The sequence below is a fragment of the Pteropus vampyrus genome, unplaced genomic scaffold (genome assembly GCF_000151845.1).
Source record: "Pteropus vampyrus isolate Shadow unplaced genomic scaffold, Pvam_2.0 Scaffold63, whole genome shotgun sequence".
NCBI classification, from domain to species: domain Eukaryota; kingdom Metazoa; phylum Chordata; class Mammalia; order Chiroptera; family Pteropodidae; genus Pteropus; species Pteropus vampyrus.
Genome location: NW_011888844.1, coordinates 5,036,779 through 5,037,166, shown reverse-complemented (window position 1 = coordinate 5,037,166; position 388 = coordinate 5,036,779).

Below are 388 nucleotides of genomic sequence, written 5' to 3'. Positions count from 1 at the left end.
CTGAGTTCATCTACTCTTCCTTTAAGTTCCTTGAGAATCTTTATGACTAGTATTTTGAACTCTGCATCTCGTAGATAGCTTGTCTCCATTTTGGTGAAGTCTTTTTCTGGAGCTTTGTTCTGTTCTTTCATGTGGGATATGCTTCTTTGTCTTCCATTTTGATTGCCTCCCTGAGTCTGTTTCTATGTATTAGGTAGGGCTCCTAAGTCTTTCAGTTTTAGTAGAGTGACTTTATGTAGCATATGTGCTGTGAGGTGCCTTGGCACAGACCTGAGGTGTCCAGCTGCAAGCTAAGTTCAGCCACAGCCTGTACACCTCTGGAGCCTCCTGGTAAGAGTCATAAAACAATCCACAGATGGCTGTCACCCATGCTGGGCTCATAGGTGCC